This window comes from Lepisma saccharinum, chromosome 20 (genome assembly GCF_977018435.1).
Source record: "Lepisma saccharinum chromosome 20, izLepSacc3.1, whole genome shotgun sequence".
Classification (NCBI taxonomy): Eukaryota; Metazoa; Arthropoda; class Insecta; order Zygentoma; family Lepismatidae; genus Lepisma; species Lepisma saccharinum.
This window is the reverse complement of record NC_139248.1, coordinates 64,865,769-64,885,417: the sequence shown is the minus strand read 5'-3', so window position 1 is coordinate 64,885,417 and position 19,649 is coordinate 64,865,769. Positions and strand designations below refer to the sequence as shown.

Genomic DNA, 19,649 nt, shown 5'->3' with positions numbered 1-19,649 from the left:
GCGTAGAGGTTTGTTTGGAGAACGTTCTAACGCTGCACCAATTTCATCGAGTTTTGCTTCGGTTAGAATCCGTCGTTTTTGCTTAGGTGTTTTAAAATTTAACGATCCAGTTTCTCGTAATTTAAGGACAAGACGTCTAACCGTATATCTATGTGGAGGTGAAACGCCTGGGAATTTCTGTACAAATTGCCTACACACGTCTCGACACGAGTCTGTTTTCACGTAAGTGTCATACATAAAAATTCTTTGTTCTAACGTGAACCTTGCGGCTGGCATTCCAATCGTCTGACACAACACACATACACACTGCAATAACACAAACAAGTAACGGCAAGTAACCAAGAATAACACTCTTACGCACAGTACGAAATTAACACGCTCTTGGTTTACATCTGCGTGCCACTATATTCACAGCTCTGTAGTCGCGAAGGAACAAAAAACTTGAGCTAGGAGATTTCGGATTGCAAGGAAGCTCACGAACACCATTAGCTTTTAACGGTTCGTCTGCAGCGTAATCTTGATACAGTGTTGCACATTCGAAACCTCCAAACGATCCACATCGACACAAAACTCTTTCAAGGATATAAACTTAAGCAGGACGTTACTGGTCAAAACTATGATTAAAATGTTTTACAGAGTATTATCTGTGGCTCTTAATATAATTTCTAAAGCGTATTTATTTGTGTATATAAGGGTGGAACTTGGAAGAATTACAGAAGAACTTTTGCGTGTTATAACACAGGTTAGTGCTCGTTTTGCAAGATGTCCACAAAAATAAGCGGGCATTACAGGCCTCAATGTCGGCATCTCCGTCAGCGCCGCCCGCCACGTTTCTCCCGATCTCTCGGCTGCAGATCGAAATGGACGCACTGTATATCTCAACACAAAACTTACGTTATCCCAAGAACTTTCATAGCATTGCGCTTTCTGGAATGATTACATATTGCCTAAACATCACCTCACGAGCATACAGAAATTATGTTTTCAAAGTTACGAAAAGGGGCATTCAACGAAAAGTGGTCCTGAAAATTATTATTGTTTTTAATTACATTAGGGTTTAAATGTGTGTGAATCCAAATGATTTGCATAATTCACAAACAAAAAAAATAGCATCTGTAGCCCATGTGCTTCACAGATAAATTAAGCCAAACTCTCCTACATTTTTAAAGCGTTACACACATTTTCGAATGATTTCAGGCTATGTCATTATACTCAAGCTTCTTCATTTGTAAGTAGACACCACAAAATTTCACAATTCTTTTAATCCAATCTAATGTTTACAACCTTACATTTTTTGTGTAAAATGTCACACACGTAAGGCTGCAATGCCTTACATGCTGTCCTTAACATCCAGAGACAGCACAACACTCCGTATTACCGGTAGTCACATATTCCCTTCATTCAAAAACCCACGGGATTACATATGCCCCATGACTTAATTTCCCAACATATCCAATGGATGCACAAGGAACGTCTATCAAAGAACAACAGTGTTGGCTGGGTGTGAAAATTCAAGGTGGGGAAATTGACACTTTTCATGCCTTTTTAATTCCATTTCTTTTCTACTGCCGCTGGTTACAAATTGTAGGACTTGGAAAACTCAGCTGGCAACATGTACAGTGCAAAGCGCGCAAAAAACTCAAACCAGGCCATTTGAATAGCTAAGCACGTGCACATAACATGATTTTCAGACTTCTCCGTTTTTTGTTGCGTGCATATGATCTTCCGTTGTTGCTATCATTGTCGACTTGGAAGATTGTGTAATCTTGGACGTGACTTCGCCCCAATAGAATCAGTCTGTTGTTGTGCAACGGGAGGTCTCCGTCGCATTTCCACTTTAGGTCGACACCTGAAATGCCATCGAGGATGGCTGTTCCCAATGTACTTATAATTCAGTTCACCTAAAGAGTCACAATCACGCTACGTTTGTAGGTAGTAAGGAGTACACCATGTTCTTAACCATTCCCACAAAGCAAAAACTCACAGCATCCCCAACCTATCAGTGGTCACGAAATATCACTATCAGTGAACACTTTCGAGCATTATTTCCTCATTCTGTCATTAGTTCCATGGGTCAACTGACTTATACGCCACACACACACACACACATATATATATGAATTATTATGTTATATTTATTATTACATAAAAAAGTAAATCACTAAATATTTAATATGTATATTGTTAAATATATGCAAATAATTCATTTGTTACTTTCATATATATATATATATATATATCAGATATTTGTAAAGCAGCAAAGTAATTCCTTTACCAACTGGTCAAAAATGTCAATACATTACAAAATATTTTAAATGGTTTTATTACATATAAGTTTTTGTTAAGTTTTTACTTTCTATTAATATAAATGAATTAGATTTCATACTTTTGTGTCTTATCTTAGCGATTACCCAAAAGTGGCAGAAAAGCGAAGTAAAATAAAGCAAATAAATCAATAGTTTTACTTTTGTTGTGCATATTGTTAATGGTATAGATCAGTTAATGTTCACTTGAAAGAGAGGGACAGAGAGAGAGAAAATTTGCAACACTCACTCACATGTTTTTCATATTAACATTAGTAAAGTGTATTTCAACTCAAAACTAATTGCTTATCTTTGTTGTTATTTTAAAAACTCTCACCTCGGATATTTTTGGTGGGGGGGGATTTTTAGGTCAAGATGGTTGGTGGGAGGGAAATCCCCCTGTCTCCGCCAGGATTTCGCAACCTGATGTGGAGTAACTTTTCACATGTCTTCCATAACTGCATGTGATATCTACAGGTATTGGACATTGAAACTGAAACACCTGGTAGAAAGCCATAATTTTTATTTAATAAGGTGTTGGGGCGTCTTTGGTGGCCAGTACAGAAGCAACGCGACGTGGGAAGGATCGATAGAGGTTCTGCACCGTGTGCAGAGGGATTTGGAGCCATTCCTCCTGAAGCACAGTGACAAGTTCAGCACGTCTACGTGGTGGAGGGAAACGTTTCCGCACTCGATCCTCTAACAAACCCCATACAGGCTCAATAATGTTGAGATCCGGCGATTGAGCGGGCCATGGTAGATGTTCAACCTCACTGTCATGCTCATCGAACCACTCTGTGGTAAGTTTAGCAGTGTGAATAGGGCAGTTATCAACCTGAAACACAGCACCACCATCCGGGAAGATTGTTTGAACCATAGGGTGTAAATGGTCCTCCAGAATGGTCCTATAGTCCTTGGCAGTAACACGACCCTCGAGAACAATTAGTGGGCGCCAAGTCTGCCACGATATTGCACCCCACACCATCACGGATCCGCATCCATGTTTGACTGTGGGTACCAAGCAGTCTGGGTTGTAAATCAGAGGGACTTCTCCAGACAAACACTCTCCCTGTTGTTGGGAACACGGTGTAGCTGGCTCATCCGAGAATATGACACGTTTCAGGTCGTCCAACGTCCAGTTTTTATGAGTATTGCACCACTGAACCTGCTTTACGGCATTTGTGCTACTGATGAAAGCCTTCGGGATAGCAACCCTGCCATGAATGTTGGCCTTATGCAGGTATCGACGGACTATTCTCGCGCACACAGGTTCTGTGAGGTGTGTATTCACTTCTGCGGTGATTTCCGATGCGGTGGTTTTCTATTTTCGTGCAACAATCCTAGTCAATGCCCTGACGTCCCTTTCCGACAACTTCCGTTGTCCCCTGCAGTTGCTCCTCCTGGATGTGGTTCGTCCTTCCCGTTCATATGCACACATCACCCTGGATACTGTAGCTCGTGAGACGTCACAAAGTGTTGCTAGACGCGTCCCTACGATCTGTCCTCTTTTGAAGTCGGATATGTCCCCCATTATACCGCTCTACACACACGATTTGACGTTCACTGAAGAACCTCTTCTACTGGAGTGACTACCAAGGACCCGCAAACGTGACTCATTGCCCGTAAGTACGATTTCAACTACCAGATGGCTCTGGTGAGGCCCGCGAACATCCCAGGCTATTTGCGCAGGTGTTTCAGTTTCAATGTCCAATACCAGTACGTATGTATACAATACGTAGACATTGAACAGTGGCGAGCAGTGGTTATCATACCTAGCCACAAAGTTATGTTTAGGACATGAACATAGGTGGATTCATGATCTTTTTCTGGGAGGGGTGCAATATGGTTTTAGGCTCGGACTACGGAACAGGCGCTGGTTCGAGACTCCTGGGAGAAAGTGTAACAGCTATTCTTCTGCGGTTTGGCCTGTGTATGGGACCGATGACCACCCACCATCGTAAGGAAATTGGGGAGATGCGAATGAATAGCGTAACCCGGTCATGGAAACGTACAACAATGACTGGGGGTTCGTCTGCTGACCACATGTCACCCCCTAAGTGATTCGATGATGGCCCATCTCTGCTGAGGCATGTGGGAGCAAGTCGGTAGGTAGGTCTTTGCCATCAGGGGCTGTTGCTCCACGGGCTATTATTGTATAATAGGATGTGTATATTTTTCTTTATTACATGTAGGCCTATATTAGTTGTTTTTTTTGTTGAAAAGGTTTGGCAAAGTTTGTTTTAGGTCCAGTTTGTGCTCAGATAAACTAACCGAGACTGGACCTTCAGTTGAAAGTGGAATCGAACCACGTCTTCACCAGAAAACAAACCACGACTTATTTTATTGGTTACTCTGCTTGCATTACAACAACGATTAAAAAAGAAAGAGATAAGTTGAGACATTCCGCCATCAATGTAAAGTTACGTACAATGTCCTTGAGGGTATCTCAATGGTGTAGTATTCACATTACCGTCCTCTATTCAAGATGTTCCGGGTTCAATATCTAACGATGGAGCACTTGTGCCCAGTCAGTGTTGGCGTACTTGTGCTCAACTTTGCTTCATTTTTGTCTGTACTCAAGGAAGCTTAGGATTCTACATTACGTTACATAACGCTTTAATTCTTTGGAAATATCTATAACATGACTTCTAATATTAGTTCGTCATTCCTTTTGGGAGAGGCACGTGACGCAGTGTCCTTCCCGCTAAATCCGAAAATTAGTGTCGACTTTGTCATTTCCGTTTTGCCAAAGATAATGGTAAGAGTAAGAGGGTTCAATTGACCTCAGTAAACATCGCAGTAAGTTTCTAGTAGTGTAGCAGCATCCAAACAACCTTGGAATCTTCCCTCGACGACCAAATACACACATAATACATCAATATCTTGTAGTTATGAGAGGGAATTCTGAGCTTCTTAAAGATAAAACCTAGAAATGCTAACTGGTATTATTTCCACGTCTAAAATGAGAAATGGTAACGACTTTCACTTTGTTGTTCATGAGCAGCCAATCAGAAATGCAATGTGATCTAACTGGAAATAATTCCGCGCGTCAACATAGATGGCACTAATGTAAATGTGATACTCTTCCATATGTGGGTAAAGGAAAATTTAATAGTCACATTCCTTCTACTGATTTTGGTCTTTTCATCAAGTATTTCATATCAATTCATCGTTCACTCTCATCATCACGAAAGAAAACAGGAGGTAAAAGATCCAAAATAGAAATAAAAATTGGTTGAAGTTCATATTTAAAACAAGGAAATATGCAAGCAAGCCCTTACGGTCAGGCAACCCACAACAAATTGGATCAGATTGCACATCATGCAAGGATATCTATTGAGAGCTTCGGGATACATGTTTTGACGAAGCAGTCTCCCACATTTTATCATGTACATTGTGTCTCAAGATAATATATTGGGATTGCTCTGTTCGGCATTACAAGAGAAAACGGCCATTTTGACAAATTCTTGTATTTTACATCATAACTCACGTGAGCTATTTTTATTTCTTACGACTGGAAAATAAATTTGCTGAAAATATCACCACACTTCGACTGGTGCTCCCTTGTTGGCACAGATAAATATCCAAATGTGCTACTTAGCTGCCACCAAAAATGGTGTAATGCATCACCTAATCGAATGTTAAAAGCCTCAATGGTGTAAAAATATATCAAAGATGGTACTGAACAATTCCAATTTTGCATTAACACCAAAAGGAATGTTCTATTATACCAAGTCAGTATCTCTTAATATTACTTTACACTAGACTTTTAACAGTGTTAAGTGTTCTGTAGAATGTCTTTCGTGATAGAAGTACAGCCTTCAATGTTATAACTCAAGAATCGATACTTATGCATTTTGGCAGAACAGTGAAAATTAAAAATACATTAGTGCATTGGAGTTGGTATTCATTTAACAGGAGGGGATGCGGTTTCGATACCCAGTGGAGGCACATAATGGTTCGGATTCCACTTTAAACTGTAGGTCCAGTCCCGAGTAGTCTAGCTGTGCATAAAGTGGACTTAAAACAGCAAATCAATCAATCAACAGGGTGACCACTCTAGAACCATGATAAAATTCAAGTATAATTCCCGGTTTTCAAGGCGAACTTTCCAAAAATTCAAGGGTACAAGCAGATGTTTTCTCTATTTCAAACTAAGGTGTTACAGTGTCTCACCACCCACCCTCACACACACTCACACACAAATACCTATATTAACAACATAACGGGTACGTGCGATTCCAATGTATCCAAAAATTCTAATTCAATTCAATTGACAGTATATATATTTAATTTTTTTTTAATTTAAGGAATTTACATTTCACATACTCAGACTAGAAATACAACCACAAACACAAGTCACAAATGTTACGGGATATAGTAACCTACGAAAAAATGTTACTTGTACAACAATTTCAAATTTACCTAATCAAAATCAAGAAATTTTGCCTTGCAATAATCTTCCGTCTGTCAGATAGTGTGTTCTGTAAAGGACACAAACAAAGCAAACTGATTTTCTTCATCGATAAAACTACAGCGCTTTGAATAACGTAGTGTGGAAAACGGCACAGTTCTGCGCGTTCTGGCTGGTTCCACTCGAAAATGATCCGCTAGAGGCGCTGGTGTTGAACCCGGTGCTTGGTATTCGTCTGCTTATAATGGAAGTAAATGGAGTTTTCGCTGCAACGTCTGATTCTTTTACATGAAGCATTTCTATGAATGTGATAATTGCTATGATATTTGGTACAGTGGTCGCGAAGATATTAACGAACATTCTAGACAGTCGACCACGTCCTGTTATCGTCATCCTTTCGTTAATAATACGGGAGAAAAAATACGCGTGGAATGCTCTTGGCAACTAAATTTTTGTGTATGAATTAGGTTCATTATTATTATCATCATCATCATTTCTTTTAAAGATATACACACTGAAGCATTTGTATTTTGGATATTTACTGTCTCTTTTCTTCCGCTTTAAACTAATCGCGGCGATGATGATAATGATGATTCCATGAAACGACAAGGGGAACCCCACAAAACTTTCTTAGTGCCATCGACATGAGTGTAGGGAAACTTTCAAACCTATGGGACAAGCGACACGGGATGTTCACAGTGTCACACTAGTGACACACACTTCCAGACTGTAAAATAGCATTCATTGCACATGAGGGCCCAAACAGCAAACGACACGTTCATATGGCTTATTCGCGTGCTACTTGTTACTTCGGTCGGAAAGCTCCTTAAAGAAAGGGTGCTCAGACCGAAGCGACGCGCTACAGGGGGAGATTCCAACTAAGTGGCAAGCGACATGGTGCCTTCAGTCTATTGGCAAGCGTTCGCTGCTAATTGTGCGAACAACAGATAGGCGACACGAAAAACCGCACATTACAACAACAAATCTAAGCGACACGATAAGTCACACGTGTCGCTTTGTCGCTTGTGCGTCGCTCAAACTGGGCCATTTCCTCAATAGCTTGCAACATGTTGCCGTGGTTTGTTGTTCGCGCATGCGCGATGCAATGAGTGTCTTGCTTTAGGGAGATTGCGCACCAAAGCGACAAGGGGCACGTGACACTTGTCGCTTGAGGATTTCACCAACCGAACGCTGGCCTGTGATGTGAAATGTTGCTCTTGATTGGCTCGTTTCCAAGCAACATGTGTCGCCTCAGTGTGAAAGTTGCCTTGGACCGAAGGACCCGTGTCGCTCTGGTGTGAAATCCTCGTATCGTTTGTCGCGTGACGCTTTGGTGTAAAATCTCCTTGAGGAAACGGTGCAGTCAGAGCTTGTGTCCGTACGGTTCGAAAGGCTGCATTGATTACGGACTGCTCGCTTCCAAGGGACACTTGTGGTTTGTCGCTTCGGTATGAAATATCTCTCAGGATACTATTTATATTCTAATAACATAGAAAAATAAAACTCTAGTACACAATCCAACACCTGACGTCCGGAATCACATTGCGATGTTTCTTCTTGTGTTACGCATGCTATTTCTTTATTAATTTTATTTTACTTTTCTTTCCAAATTAATGTCATTTCGTGACTGCAAATCACTCCACAAATATAACTGTTTCCATCAATTCACTTACCGCCTTTCAAGACAAACAAACCTGCATAATATATTCCAAAAACTAACAAAGCCGCATTACTTTCATAAGAAAATTAGCACCGACATTGATCGCACTGCCATCTATGTTTCTCATCCGTCTGGGGAACCAGTTTCTTGGGTCGTTTTCCACACTACGTTATTCAAGGCGCTGTAGATAAAACTAAAAGCTAAACGGTGAAAAACTTGTCTCAGGTCATTAATAAATATACAACGGAATTGGGATTTTTTAAAAGTTGCAATTTTTCACCTCTACGGAAAAAAATTCAAGCAGAATTCATGCATAATTCCCGGAATTCAAGGAATTTCCGGTGAGTAGTCACCCTGTTTAATCACTCCGAACACACTACAGAGCAGCTGGCTTAAAAACTGATTTTCAGCTGGAAATGACCAAGTGTGCCGATTTCTTCAATGGTCTTACTTGTTGACTATAACAGTTGAGATCCAATTCGGTCCCGCACGTGACTGTACATGTCTGGAAATATGGAAATAAGAACATGCAGAATAAACAGAGTCGATGGGAAAATGAAAGGTGCAAAGGTTTCCTTAAATAATGTCAAAAGAGCAAGGCTGAGGACTCGTGTCCAGAGTTTAAAGTATTTGACCCCGACGACACGGTTTCTGTTCCAAAACAACAAAAGCCCGAAAAAAGTGAAACAGGATGTGTCTATACGGGGAAAAAAACTTTGATCTTTAAGTATCAACCGCGAACATTTTCTTCCTGTGGATTACGTGGCCCATGAGACGGTTCAGGACTGAGAACTTTGAACGTATATGACACTAAGGAAAAAGGAAGAGCTCTCATAAATCTACCAATACATTGGGAACTTTGGTTTACAAGCAAGTTGCAACACAATGCAAGAATTACTAAAACTGTTAGTCTTGAAACATCTATTAAACTGGATTTTACCCATTCGTTATCTCATCAGCAGGCAACGGATATATATGTACTAAAAACGTGTAAGATATGTAAATATATATTTAGTTATTTTAATCAAAATATGTACTTACAATTGTCAAAAATGGCAATTTTCATTAAGCAACTGCTCACCTAGCTGAATAAAATATGTTAGTCTTACATGAAATTAACTCTAATGCAAAATCGAAACATAAAAATGGTTTATCAAAATTTATTTTGAGTGCTGAATCGTGAATCTCCTACTGACCCTAAATACAGATTTATATTGACCGAAACTGCATTCAATATCACATAAAAGAATGGGGATATATTTAAAATAAGCAACAGATTTCACGGCGAAAGCTTCATATGAGCTTGCATTGTCTATTGTTGACAAATATGTTACAATGACAGATGAAAGGTTTATACCTTTGGTATTTAACACAAGAAAAGAAAATGTAGTAGCCTAAAAGGAATATGTGCCGGAAAACGTCTGAAAATATGGACATTATATGTAAAAATAACTAAAATATGTGCTAAAAGCTAATACATGTAAAAATATGGATAATAAAAAGAGCATTTTTGGAGCTTACCACGAATCGCAAAAATAACACACAATAACATTGATTTCATACAATTGTATGAATATATATATTTACATATAAATACGTTCCCTGCTCACCCGTCATCAGGATGAATCCCTCTGCTATAATAGTAAAATGCATTTGCTGTTGATTCTCTGTTAGTGACAATGGTTCTACAATTAGGGTCTTTAGAAATATTTCTTGAACGTCTTGAAAATGTACTAAATAACATACCAAATATTCATAAGAAAAAAGTATTAGTTTATGGAGATTTTAATGCTGATTTTCTAAAAGACTGCCCTGAGCGAAACAGTTTGTTGACACTAACTTTATCGTATAATATTAACTATTTAATTACAAAACCTACCAGAATAACAGCTAATTCCGAAACTGCAATTGACAATGTTCTCACAAATCTCGATCACGGTGACATCTCATATGACATTAAGAACGGTCTCTCTGATCACATATGCCAAATCATGCACGTAAAAACTACACATGTTACCAAACAACCTATTATGCATGAAAATAGAATATATAGTCACAGAAATATGTACAAATTTAAATCTTTGATAGAAATAGAATCTTGGAGCCAAATAGACAGTGATGAAAAGTTCACAATTTTTACAAATACACTCTACAATATTTTTGACAAAGCTTTCCCTAAAAGAAAAACACAAGCCAAAACTGGAAGGAGAAAGCAATGGATAACACGAGAGGTAAAACAATATAGCAAAATAAAAATATCCCTAATAAGTCAAAAGTCAACGCACTCCCATAAATAAATCAGCAAATAAATTTTACATAAATTACTATACAAAACAAATAAAGAGATGCCAAACAAAAATATTATGCGAACAAAATTGTTTCTTCAAATAACAAAAGCAAAGCAATGTGGGACGTTATAAATGAAAATACTGTAATGAAAGAAAAACAAACAAATAACAATATAAAATTATGCACAAAATGATATTGAAATAGACGATCCACTTGTAGTGTGTGAAACATTTAACAAATACTTCACCGAATTAGGAGATAACTTAGTAACAAATATAAATAACGCAAAAAACCCACTGCAACTTTTGTGTAACTCTAAACCGCGCACTCTAGAAAGCATGTTTTTAACACCAACCACAACAAATGAAATATCGAAAGAGATATGGAATTTAAAAGACTCAAAGGCTGTAGGAGACGAATTTCCAATCAGAGTAATAAAAGAAATCAAGGAGTTGTTAGCACCCATTTTAGAATATCTCTTTAATGACTGTATCGCGAATGGTATCTTTCCCACTAAGCTAAAAATAAAAAATGGAAGTAAAAACCTGGTTCAAAAGCAGGATTCTAGAAAAGTTACTGAAACGTCGCCTTCTACAGTTCCTTAATAAACACAACATACTATCAAAAGAACAACATGGATTTACTGAAAATAAAAGCACAGCAAGTGCAACACATACATTAATCGAAAACATCTTGCAAGGTATAAACGATAAAAAATTAGTTCTCGGAATATTTTACGACTTGACAAAAGCCTTTGATTTAGTAAACCACAAAATATTAATTTCTAAAATGGAACACTATGGGATAAGGGGTAACGCACTTGAAATTATGAAATCATATTTATCGAACAGAATGCAATGTGTTGAAATTAGCCACGAAAGAGAAAGAAACGTAAGAAAATACAAATCCACTCTAAAGACATTAAAATATGGAGTTCCCCAAGGATCAATATTAGGCCCACTACTTTTTCTTTTGTACATAAATGAATTACCATTAAATATACAGAATACAAAGATTTTGTTGTACGCAGACGATACTAGCGCAATAATAAAGGGAAATTATGTGAACGAGTTAGAAGCCAACATTGAAAAAAACAATGGAAGAAATGAAATATTGGTTTGACAGTAACAAATTACTATTGAATGAACAGAAAACAAATTACGTGCTATTTCACACTAAACAAAACAATAAAATTAAAGATGTAGTAAAGAATAGCCATCTTCCAGTAATATTAGTTAGCGAAACAAGATTTTTAGGAGTTACTATAAATGAAAATCTAAATTGGTCAAACCACGTAAATATTCTTGTTAAAAAGCTAAATTCCAAACTATTTGCACTGAGGTTATTAAAACAAACACTTCAAACAAATTCACTAATTCAGGTATATTATGCAATGTTTCATTCACTAATAAATTATGCAATAGAATTTTGGGAGATCTCACCGGAGAGTTTAGAAGCATTTGGAAAACAAAAGCAAGCCATTAGGATTACAGCAGGAATAAAGCCTAGGGAATCGTGCAAAACGTTGTTTAAGAAATTCAAAATATTAACCCTCCCTTCACTCTACATAATATATGAAATGTCATTATATGCGAGAAAAGTATTGCGCTGCGAAGTTCAATAGAACACGGACATAACACCAGAAGTAAACAGCTCTTAAAGCCTTACTTCACCAGGCTAACATTAGTTCAAGAATGAACCGAACAGATGGCAGTTAAAATATTCAATCATTTACCAAATGATATAAAAGCAGAAAGTATGAAAAGTTTCAAAAACAAATTAAAGAAACTATTAGTTAATAAGGAATATTATAGCGTTAGTAAATATCTAGATTGTAAATTATAGAAATTTTGTAATTATATATTTTTTTTTATATGAACTGTACTGAAAGCTCCAAATACCAATGTATATGGTTTATATGGAGTAATAAAAATTGAAAAAACTGAAAATTAGCATCCACTCTATCCATTCTCTAGTGCTTGAAACTATACCCATTCCAACACTACGTTCCGAGAGAGCACCTCTTCTCTCATCCAGGTGAACAAATCTAATTTTGCCGGTGGTGAAGATACATAGGTTGCTATTTATGTATCCGGAACTGGCAACATTAATGTTGCTAGATAACATCTAATATATCCATCGTAAAGTTGGACATTTCCATGGTATATGAACCCAGAACGTTGTGCTTAAGGATGCTAGTTTTGTTTGTTACAGGGACTTGAAAATTTCATCGGAGGCCAACAATGGAATTAACTCGAGAAAATTTTCGAGCAATGATTTTCTATGACTTTCGACGTGGTTTATCTCAACAACAGTGCATCGATCAACTCACTTCGACTTTTGGCGATGAAGGACCATTTAAAAGCACTGTATATCACTGGTTTACTGAATTCAATCGCGGCCGTCGTTCGCTCACGGACGAATCTAAAGAAGGCCGTCCAAAATAGGTTGTTGTGCCAGAAATCATTGGTGCTGTGCGAGAACTGATAATGCAAGATCGTCAAGTGACATATCGTGAAATTGAGGCATCCCTGTGCATTAGTATGACTAGCATACATAAGATATTGCATGAACATTTTAGCCGTGAAGAAGATTTGTTCGCGTTGGATCCCGCATAATTTGACAATCGCTCAAAAAAAGCCTCGTGTCGATTGGTGCAAACAAATACTCACAAAATACAATCGTGGTGCTTCAAAAGCCGTGTATAACATCTACACAGGTGACGAATCTTGTATCTATGGATATGAGCCCGAAAGCAAAGAGCAGTCGACGGTGTGGGTGTTCCAAGATGAGCCAAAACCAACAAAAGTTGTTCGTGCAAGAAGCACTTCGAAGCAAATGGTCGCATGTTTTTTGGGGAAAAATGGACATGTGGCTACAGTGCCACTAGAGAATCGTAGAACCGTCAATTCTGAATGGTACACAACCATTTGTTTGCCAGAAGTGTTTGGGGAAATCAGAAAAAACAACCAGCGACGCAGGATCATTCTTCACCATGACAATGCGAGTTGTCACACATCGGTTAAAACAACTCAGTATTTGACCGGTGAAAACAATGGAATTGGTGGTATGCAAAAGTGACGATCATCATGGAGAATATTTTAAAAACAATAAAACCATTTTCAATGATACATATTTTTTCTGTTTGTTATTCCGGATACATAAATAGCAACCCTCGTAGAGCCTACAACATACCTGTAATTCTGCTATAAATCGGGTGCTCTAACTAATTACTCCACGGCGTCCTCCGGAATTGTGTACTAATTTTGCTACACTATGGTACTATTTCAAATTTTTGAGGGAGGGAACCATATTTGCTTGAATTCTACTCTGGGATGACTGAAAGGGTTTTGGCTTTGGGTCATTGCTATGAAGTATGCTTCTTTGATTTTCCTTAGTTTCCAATATGTGTTTCTGATTTAACTACACTTCGAAATGAGTTCTCATAAATATGTATCTGCTTTCAGACTTTATCTTTGTACAAAATGATCAATGGCAACATTCGCTGGAACTCTTTCCAGCAAAAATTCCACTTGCGTGTGTCTATGATTGTTCTTGTTTTAATTTACTTCGCTTTTTGTGCCACTTTGGCTAATTTGCGAAGATGAGGATGAGTGATGAAATTGATGAATGGACACTCACAAACATCCATGCCCAGGCCGGGATTCGAACCCGGGACCCCTGGCGTGCGATGTGCTAGCCAAGGTGGCCGGCCGGCGTGTCTATGAAAACAACATGCAAGAGAAACCTACACCCACAAGTCAAGACAAGTTTCAATGCAATTTTTTAAAAAAATAAACCCAAATGCTTTCCCATTTCGGTCATCCAGCAATAAATGTTCTTAAATAATATACACCTTTGACTTCCGTTTGTTAATTTACACTTTTTAAACTATTTTCATTGTTGATTTCAGTGTATACTAACTGCTATATTTGAAAATTTCCCAACACTTTCGTGTAACGTGATCCCTATATGAGAAAAATAGTTGTGTCGCAGAATTCACTTCTTTATTACGCTGTTTTGCAATATTGTCTTTACAAACAGATTAAGCGTAGAAATATAAATGACACAACAACATGCAGCTGCAAGGGTCCTTGCTCCGACTGGATTCCAGCGGGTGCCTCAGTGCGTCCTTGAATCCGGAAGACCTCAATGGACTTTGTCCCCCCGCGTAAAGGCTGATTGTTCCACGAGAGGCGTAGTAAGGAACTAAATGCAGGCTGATGCAACACATTGTTTCGTAAACCGTAAACGCCAGTAAGAAAACTAAACCAGCCAACAATGGACGTGCAAATAAGCAGCAAGACTGCCAGGCGTCCCGTGTTTAAGGGACAGTCCCTTATTTAATTATATGTCCGGTGACAATATTTCCTCGGGATGTGAATTGTCCCGTATTTTACAATTATATCTTTTTCAGCTGTACCCATGCTTCTGAACGCCATCGCCAGCTTTTCTTTCATCGATGGCGGTGCATTGTGGGACAGATATTAACTCCAGTTCCGCTTCCCCACCTGTTTGTGATTGCTACCTCCCCTGCAGCGAGTGTGGTGCGTGGTTGCTGTTAGGCTTCCGATACAAAGAAAATGAAACTATAGTGTATATTTCGCAAGTCAATGGTTGAAGGAAGATTTCCACCTGTCATTAAAGGATAATCGTAATAAATATAAACTACGTTGATAACACTGGGGAACAAAAAAAAATATTTTATTTTGTGGCATAAAGTTTAATAACAGTTTCAGCACACAAAACAGCTGTGATTGCCGATCGTATGATTGGTTCAGTTGAATTGACTCCAGTTATAAAAATAAACACACCATGGAAAATGTAGGAGGTAAAATTACTCCACGCTTTTCTCGGTAATATCAGAATTTGATAATGAGCTGAAATTCGCATTAAGAAACTTATTTATTTATTTGTAAATTGTTGCTAGGCAACTTATGAAGCATTGCTAGGCAATATATCTCTTAATGTTGAATTTTGTAGTATAACCTGTGGTATAACTAAGCGAAATGCGTTTAATGTGAATACATTGGAAATATGAGTTCCTCGCGTAGTAAGTGTTTCAATAACCCAAATGTTTTTTGCTATATATGTGGAATATATTGTCTACCATCACAGAGAAGAAATATCACGGATGTAGTGAGATATTTGTATCAGGCTTATTTTGCCAAAAATCTTGGACAACAGAATAAAAAATAGGTCCCACATATAGTTTGCAAAACTTGTTTGGAATCACTTCGTTATTGGGGCCAAGGCAGACGAAAGGGACTCAAATTTGGAGTGCCCATGACATGGAGTGAACCAAAATATCATGTTAATGATTGCTATTTTTGTGCTGTGAATGTTAAAGGCATGAATAGATTCAAAAAGCGTAATTGGGTGTACCCTAATGTAGAGTCAGCAAAGCCGCCAATACTGCACAGTGAAAATTTACCTTTACCAGTATGTACCTTTTCGCAAAATATCGACGATGACGTTGAGATATCAGATGAAAGTGCTAGTGACAATAAAAATGAAAGTGATCTTGAAGGATGTACTTCTACACCACAAGCATTCTCCCAAAGCGAACTGAATGATTTGATTCGTGACCTAAATTTGTCAAAAAAATCTTCTGAGATTCTAGCATCGCGACTAAGAGAAAAACATTGTCTTCAGCCTGGTGTTACTGCAACATCATATAGAACAAGAGAACACAATATTCTTCCTTACTTTAGCGAAGACAATGATCTTGTGTATTGTAACAATATTCCTGAGCTTTTGCAGCTGTTAGGTCTATCAACATATCGCCCAGAGGATTGGTGTTTATTTCTGGACAGTTCTAAAAGAAGTTTGAAATGTGTTTTACTACACAATGGTAATAAACATCCTTCAGTTTCTATCGGACACTCAACAAAGCTTAAGGAAGAATACCAAAACATAAAAATGGTTTTAGAAAAAATTGAATATGCTGAACATAAGTGGCTCGTTTGTGGGGATTTGAAGATGGTGAATTTTTTACTAGGACAGCAAAGTGGGTACACAAAACATCCCCGTTTCCTATGTTTGTGGGATAGTCGTGCTAGAGAAAAGCATTGGACGATAAAAGTTTGGCCCCCAAGGGAAAATATTACAGTGGGAAAAGCTAATATCAATATCATTCATGAACCGCTGATAGATAGGGACAAAATCATCCTTCCGGCACTGCATATTAAACTTGGGTTGATAAAACAGTTTGTCAAGGCCTTAGATACAAGTGGTGATTGTTTCAAATATATATGCCACACTTTTCCAGGACTAAGTATTGAAAAATTGAAGGCAGGAATCTTTGACGGACCACCACAAATTCGTACACTCATAAATTATGCCAATTTTACAACTTACATGTCTTACATCGAATCTGAGGCCTGGCTGAGCTTTGTGTCCGACGTCAAAAACTTTTTGGGGAATCACAGAGCAGAAAACTACTGCGATATAGTTGGAAATATGTTGAAAAAATTTTGAGAAATTGGGAGCTAATATGAGTGTGAAGATACATTTTCTACATAGCCACATTGACAGATTCCCTGAGAACCTTGGTGATTTTAATGAAGAACAGGGAGAAAGGTTCCATCAGGATATAAGGATAATGGAAGAAAGGTACCAGGGACGGTGGGATCGCCACATGATGGCAGACTACTGTTGGAGCTTACAGAGGGATTGTCCTAAAAAGCAATACAGCAGGAAATCGTTTAGAAAACGTTTTACATAGTTTGTTACTTCATTGTGTACATATTTTCTTAATTATTATGATCATAGGCCTATATAAATTTATTTTTATAATAATGATTGTAATCACAAAAAGAAATATTAAATTGTTGTTGGAAGTGCATATATATGTATGTCTTATGTTTCCGCCATTTTGGTTTAGTTGCATTTATTTCATAAATTAGAGCCAATTCAGGAAATATATTATTATATCATTATTCAGCAGCATGAAATCGCCCCAAATTAGCTCTCAAACACTGTGCCGCAATTTCACTGTTCCCCAGTGTAATCCTGTACACTAGTACAGTGGGATCCATGAGTATTACCGTGCAAATTGTCCATCACCATGTTCGTGCACTTTAACTGACCCAATAAGAGCTTCAAGAATTAAAATAAAACTCAAAACAAGCTGTTGACAAATTCTGCACCAGCATACATAAAAATCCATTGCTTAAAAGCACATAGGGTGTAAGAGAAAACTTAATGAAAATAATCATGGACAATTTGCCGAGCAATAGTAGTGGATCCCACTTTACATGACGGCCACAGCGATGCAACGCAGCATACTCGACAAATGAAGCACAAGAATAGCAATGCAACAATGGGTAGAAATGTATATTAGGGCTATATACTGTGTTTTTGAAATTTGAAAACCTTGATAAGCAAGTAATCGGGACAGCAAAGCATTATTCAGTTTTTCATTTGATTTTCAGATACAGAGAGAGTCAGTAAGAGAGTGGGTGAGGGTAAGAGAAAGAAAAGAGATTTAATTTTTGTTATTTAGCGTCTCTTTTCTGCCACTTTGAGCTATTCGCGACGACGACGATGATGAATGATGATCACATATGAAATCCACGCCCAGGCTGGGATTCGAAACGTAGAACTCTGACGTCGTAGCACGCTGTGCTAACCATTCCACCACGGAGGTCGGCGACATTCGTTGGGAGTGCATTGCAGATTACTCATTCTAAGGAGATGAACGACTTCTAATCAAATATACTTGTTTGATTTGCAACTTTAGGAAAGGAAAAGTCCATCTGTCCAATCGAATGTATTGTTTATGGTAGCGCAGATAATATGACCATTTCTGCGATACCATACGGAATGACAAACAGGTTTTGAAAAACTATTTTTGGAAACTGGATACTTTAATTTATCCAGAATAAACTAATATTTTATTTATAAGAAAATCATAATTTTACAGATTCAAAAACCATCAACTCTAACATGGAGAAGGCACGGCTTGGGACTTCGTGCAGTGGTAGGATACGCTATAGGTATTGATATGGCAAGGTACTAGGGCGCACTAACAAACTATTTCCGAGAAAAGGCACTTCAAAATTATGAAGTTTTGAGTTGGTGTTTTAAGTCCACTTTATGCACAGTAAGGCTAATCGGGACTGGACCTACAGTTTTAAAGTGGGATCCGAACCACTTGTGCCTCCACCGGGTATCGAACCCGGGACCCCTTGATTACAAGGCAATGACGCTACCACTGCGTCAGGGGGAGGCCCCAAAATTATGAAGTATTCCATGCGTGCCTCATTAGGTGGAAGGCATTGTCCGACTGCCTTGTAGCCAGGATATAGCGTATCAGTTTCCCACTTGATTGCTCCTACTTTTTTTTCTCTCTTTTACTAATTCGAGCAAGTATTTGTTGGGAAAATTAATTTGTATTTGCTGTGCGAATTGTCGAAAAACATTTTGTTTTAGATTCTTTAACGATAATTACAACTCTGGATCGTGTACAAAAAATTTAAAATAAAAGCATTGTTTGTGAATAGTATTATCTTATTTTGTTTCCTGAACATGTCTCAAAAAAAGAGAAAATGAATACTTTTCGCTACACACAGCATTTTTTCGAAAATAACACGTGTATAATTTAATATTGAAATGTTAGTAAACTGACGAGGTAATTAAAAGAAACATTTAAATAGGATTACTTTTCCCTTAAAAAAATCAAATACGCTTTTATTCCATATTTATTTCAATAAGGTATTAAATAAAATTTAATAAACAGTTGCTCGAGTTAATGAAAAATAAAGCATGGGCAACCAAACGGGAATAGAATCATGAAAAATCGGCACCTTAAAACGATACGTTACCACCTGGCCACCAGCCAACTTCACAACCGGACAATATATATATTCGCCTAATGAAGAGCGCCTTGAAAGCTTCGAAAACTTTTTCTCATAAATGGTTGGGTAGTGCGTGCTAGTACCTTGACATATCAGTATCTATAGGGTATCTTACCAATACA

The 19,649-nt window shown here is 37.9% G+C and overlaps 1 protein-coding gene across 3 annotated transcripts in view; it reads right to left on the bottom strand.

Moving 5' to 3' along the window:
* Root (ciliary rootlet coiled-coil, rootletin) overlaps positions 1–19,649 on the bottom strand; it is a 345,133-nt gene that overhangs the window by 161,603 nt on the left and 163,881 nt on the right. The window lies entirely within an intron of this gene.